Below are 5,436 nucleotides of genomic sequence, written 5' to 3' on the forward strand. Positions count from 1 at the left end.
AAATCTGTTGGATAGAGAGGGTTGTACATCGGCTGGGTGAAACCCGGTGGGGGATACTGTGCAGGAGAAAACCCGGGTTGCTGAGGAAAGCCGGTGAATTGAACTGAGGGAGCCGACTGCTGATCCGATTGCTTGTTTGCTGTCCACTGTTGCTGTGTCGGGTAAGGGCAAGTTGGAGGCGTCCACCATGCCCAGTTTGGATAAGGTGTCGGCTGGCCCTGGTAAGAGGTCCAAGGGGACGATTGCTGAGACCTGCCTCTGCCCCTGCCCCGGCGATTCGAACCTCTGCCGCGGCTGCCTCGTCGATTGGTGGAGGAATACGACTGCTGATCCGATTGCTGATTCTGATTGGTGGAAGAGCCGCCAGGGGGCGGCGCTGTAGTGGCAGCAAGAACGGTATTCTGGGAGCCCTTTTGAGCGTCAATCCTGATTACTTCGTCATTAAGCATCACAATAGCTTGATCCCAATCAACACCCTGCTGGTTGATTAACGAAGCAGTGGTATTGTATTCGGCCGGGAGGCCGCGAACCAGCTGAAGAACGAGTCGTGACTCGGAAACGGGCTGATCAACGTCAGCCAGTTGGCTGGCTAAATCAGACAATTGTTGACAGTAGTCATCAACTGACGAACAAGCTGTGAGTGTGAGGTTGCAAAACCTTGTCTCGAGCGCCGCAGCGCGAGCCTTTTTATTGCTCAAAAAAATCTTTTCGAGCTTTGTCCATGCCGCTCTGGCTACAGTCGTATCCATGAGCCGTTTTAGAAGGTTATCCGAAACGATGCTGTAGATCCACTGAAGGACCAAAGCATCCAGTTCTTTCCATTCATCATCAATGTGGTTAGACACTTTGTATGCAACGGCATGAAGACGAAACAACTTGACCCAGGCTGAATATGTAACCTTCAATCCGTCCAAAGTACGGATCTTGGACTGAATATTGGATACGGAGTATGCGGGGTGGAGGGAGTTGGGTTTGGTCGATGGTTCAGCGGTATCTTCCTTTGGCGGCATGGTGGCAGGACCGAACGAATCCGGTAGTGGGTTATGGGAATCGGAAAAAAAAACGAGGAAAGAGAGAGGGTAATCAGAAGCCGGTTATGGCTCTGATACCATAAAAGTAATTAGGCTGATAATTCTGAATGATCTTATTGATAAACAAAGGGCCCTATATACAGGGAATAATACAACCAAGAAATAAGGAAAGGATATATAAAAATAAATACAAAAGATTATCTCTAACTAACAATACAATCTATTCCTAATTTTCTGATGATAATCGGCTGGCTAAGAGTGACAAGGTGTTATTGAATGTTTCTCCTTGGAAAGGAGTGGTAAGATTCATCAAAAGGGGAAAGCTAAGCCACAAGTATGTTGGACCTTTTGAGATTATTAAGACAATAGGACCTGTAGCCTATCAGCTACAACTGCCAGATGAAATGGCGGGAATACATGATGTATTTCATGTATCTAATCTCAAGAAGTGCTTAGCCGATGAATCACTGGTAGTGCATCTTAAGGACATAGAGGTAAATGAGAAGCTTAAATTTGTAGAAAAGCCTCTACAAATTGAAGACAGGAAAGTCAAGAACCTTAAACACAAGAGATTAGTTCTGGTCAAAGTGAAATGGGATTCCAAGAGAGGACCAGAATACACATGGGAGCTTGAATCAGAAATGCAAAGGTAATACCCACACCTGTTCTAGTAGACCTCCTAAAATATTCCCGACAACCCTAATATATTTAGAATGCTCCTATACGTCTTAAAATACCCCCGTATACGAAAACCGGTCCCGAATACCCTTATATAATTAAAAATTAAATAAAAACAAAATTCAGGGGGCGCTCGGGGGCCGTGAACACCCCTTAAGGATCTTACGTGGGGCGCGACAGCCAAGACACCAGGCGAGCCCCTGAGCTGCCACGTGGCAGGCTCGTGTCAAGGCTATAAACCGCGAATCAGCAACCCTAGCCCCTATGCCCTTAGTTCGCGGGCCGCCTAAGAGCAGCCCTTGGCTTACGCGGGGCGCGAGGGACTGCCCAACCAGCCCTATAAAATGGGAGCTCAGCAGTTCATTTTCGTCGCTCATTTCACACAACTTTCTCTCTCAATTCTACATAGTATACACTATACCCGGGGATAATACCCCCTAATAGCGAAGCTCTACCTCGTTGTAAGTATTTTAACCCCCGGTTACTTATTAGATACGCTACCCGATTGATTTAGGATTCCGTAACGGCTGTCGAGGCTCTGCCCGACATAGTCGTTGGAGTTCTGTCTCGGGGAGGGTATAACTAATGTAAAATTGAGTTATTATACTAACGCGTGTGCATTATTTAAAATTTATAGATTATAACCAGGAAGCCACAGGAAATTGCCTAAGATAGCAATGTGAGTAATCTCCTTTTTGCAAATTGTTTTTTCAAAACCTCAATTGTTTTAATTTATATTAAACAGTGATTGAGTATTTGTATTCTACAATTATCGTCGGTATGTTGGGATTTTGTATACAAAATTTGTTACTACACTGTGAGTAGTAACATGACCACAAGTCGGGTTGACAGTACCGTGGGTGGTAATTAAAGTAGAAATATGAACAAATGTAATTGCGCGACCGCCCTCAATGTTGTAAACGGTTTTTACCTGTCATGATTAAATTGGGATTCACTCACCAGTATTTCCTACTGACAAAATGTTTTTAAACGCGTTTCAGGTACCAAAATGTGAAAGACAAATAGAAGCCAGATAGACAGCACTGAATGCTTGGAAAGGTGCCTATAAAAGTTACCTAAATAAAGAGATGTTTTTATTTAAATAAAACAGGGTTTATCTCTAAGAAAATGCGTGTACTAGAAACTTGGGATTTTCCCATGTGTTTAATATTATAAAAGTGTGGTATTTACTCTGATAAAATATTTCATAACTACGGTCCTTATGTAAATTCCGCTGCCAAACTGATAAACACCGATACCATTGAAACTGGTCGTGGCCGCCCGCTCCCGGTAAATAGGGGACGGGGGTTGCGACACTATGGGTATGTCTACATTATGGCATACCGGTTAATTTAACTTTTTTTTTGTTAAACAGTTATACCGGTTAATTTAACTTTTTGACTTTAACCGGTTAATGCTTTAACCGATTATTACTTTAACCGGTTATTTTTTTAACCGGTCCGGTTAATTACTTTATCCAGTTCGGTTAATTAACCGGTTATTTTCGGTTATTAACCGGTTATTTTGCCTTTTTTTTGAACTTTTCGGTTTTTTTATCTGTTAACCGGTCTATCGGTTAAAGAAACCGGTTAATAACTAGTTCCTATACTAAATACTTATTACCAGTTACTAACCTACGATTAAAAATAACCACCGGTTACGATTTCAGTTAATAACCGGTTATGGTTAATTAACCGGTTATTTTGTGCACATCAAATGACAACAATAATGATTATGCTGGCATTGAAAAACAAAATCTAGCTTGATAAATTTATAATGGTCAATTTATGACCAGGCTGTGCATTGGTTGTAGTGTAGTTCTCGTGTCAAAGAGTAAAATGTCAAAATAGCCCCTGAGTTTAAGTCACTTTTGCACCTTCAGTTAAAAAATAAACTATTTTGTATCTGGGTCCGAGGTTTCTTTTTTTTTTTTTTTTTTTTTGATATTTCTATCCGAAAGGCAAACTCAGTTAAAATATATCGTTAACTCTCATGAATGATTTTGGCAATTTCAAACCTCAGGGATGATTTTGGCACTATCCCGTTTATTCTTTTGTTTTCTAATTTTATAAATTATTGTTTTTATCTTTAAAAAAAATTATAAATAATATATATATATATAGGGGAGCGCTAAAATGAAAACCACCTCCAGTTGTAAGAACCGCATGAACCACTTTCTGGCCATTAGATCAAGTAGATGGATGGATGAGATTAAAAGTATTTAAAAAATAATATTAAGTATTTTTTGTCTTATTATGTCTTTAATATTTTAATCCAAAAGGGTATATAAGTAAAATTGTTTTTTTTGTCTTTTTATATATATTTTATTTTTTATTGTCTTTTTTGTCCTATTCATTAATTACATTTTCTCTTAATTTATTTTTTATTAAGAAATAGTTTTTTTTTGTTAAATAATTTTTTGAAATCAGTTTTTATGACAATTTTTTTATAAATTTGTTTAAAAAAACGTTTTGAAGAGCCTTTTCTTTGCGCCCGGTTTTTACGTTTACGTTTTTTTACGTTTTACGCGCCGGGTTTTTTTACGTTTTACGCGCCCGTTTTTACGTTAACTTTTTTAACGCCGTTTTTACGTTAACGTTATTTACGTTCTACGCGCCGATTTTTTACGTTAACGTTTTTTTTACGTTTTACGCGCCCGGTTTTTTTACGTTTTACGCGTCCGTTTTTACGTTAACTTTTTTAACGCCGTTTTTACGTTAACGTTATTTACGTTTTACGCGCCGATTTTTTACGTTAACGTTTTTTTTACGTTTTACGCGCCCGGTTTTTTTACGTTTTACGCACCCGTTTTTACGTTAACTTTTTTAACGTCGTTTTTACGTTAACGTTATTTACGTTTTACCCGCTGGTTTTTTACGTTAACGTTTTTTTTTACGTTTTACGCGCCGGGTTTTTTTACGTTTTACGCGCCCGTTTTTACGTTAACTTTTTTAACGCCGTTTTTACGTTAACGTTATTTACGTTTTACCCGCCGGTTTTTTACGTTAACATTTTTTTTACGTTTTACGCACCGGTTTTGTACGTTAACGTTTTTTTACGTTTTACGCGCCGGTTTTTTACGTTAACATTTTTAACGTTTTTAAGTTTTACGTAAAACTTTTTACGTTTTATGTAAAACTTTTTACATTTTACGTAAAACTTTTTACATTTTACTACAAAAAATTACGATTTACGTTTTACCTAAAACTTTTTACGATTTACGAAAAACTTTTTATGTTTTACGTAAAACTTTTTACGTTTTACGTTTTACGTTAAAAAGTTTACGGTTTAACTTTTTTTTTTTACAAAACCGTTTTTACGCAAAACCGAACGCACCCAGAAAATCGCACACTCGGGAGGTGTCTCAGATAGTTTGCTATCATCATCGACGCCTAAAAAAAAAACCCAACAAACAAAAATCAAAAGAACGAGTTTTGGCTCAGATTTTCCGATAATCAGAGGCTGCAAAGTGGGGTTGCGGGTTCAAAAACCTACCCTCCACCGTCCTTGCCGCGCCATCGTCATAAAAAATATACGTTTTTTTTTGCATCATCACCGCCCCAATCCAAACGGATCAAAACCCACATTGTTCACTATTTGAAATCTACCAAAAGCACCAGATTCAACAAAATCAAACCCAACTAAAAGCACCAGATTCAACAAAATCAAACCCACTGTTTGAAAGCACCATGAACATCGTTAAACCGATTCAACAGTCTCACTTAGA

The sequence above is a fragment of the Helianthus annuus genome, chromosome 4 (assembly GCF_002127325.2).
Source record: "Helianthus annuus cultivar XRQ/B chromosome 4, HanXRQr2.0-SUNRISE, whole genome shotgun sequence".
NCBI lineage: Eukaryota > Viridiplantae > Streptophyta > Magnoliopsida > Asterales > Asteraceae > Helianthus > Helianthus annuus.